Source organism: Parasteatoda tepidariorum, chromosome X1, assembly GCF_043381705.1.
Source record: "Parasteatoda tepidariorum isolate YZ-2023 chromosome X1, CAS_Ptep_4.0, whole genome shotgun sequence".
Classification (NCBI taxonomy): Eukaryota; Metazoa; Arthropoda; class Arachnida; order Araneae; family Theridiidae; genus Parasteatoda; species Parasteatoda tepidariorum.
The window spans coordinates 54,484,372-54,484,830 of record NC_092214.1 but is presented as its reverse complement, the minus strand read 5'-3'; positions in this window follow the sequence as shown (position 1 = coordinate 54,484,830).

The window sequence follows — 459 nt, the reverse complement described above, 5'->3', positions numbered from 1 at the left end:
GATCAAGAAGCAGTAAATCTTTAGTTACTTTACTTATTATATCTACTTATGCATAATTACTTATTATTTAATAATAAGGTATTTAAATTTCAATATTAATATATTTTTCATAAAACTATTGTTACACAATGTACTATTACTTTAATAAATGTTTAAAATCATAAAATAAATGTACAAACACAGTATCTAAAAGTTTTATCTTAATTAACAGAAAATTACTTTTGTGGGGGTCGATGGAGATTTCGAAAAATTATATAGGGGTCGATGATCAAAAAAGTTTGGCGACCCCTGATCTACAACAATTATCATTCTGATGAGCAGCATATTTACACAGATGGTTAGCTTTCTGACTTTTTGCTGAAGGTTGCTTTTCGAAGGCTTCGTCGTCATATGAAATGCTTTTTGCGAATAATATGCTATTTTCATAATTGGCTGTGAGTTTACAACAGTTAGTTACTC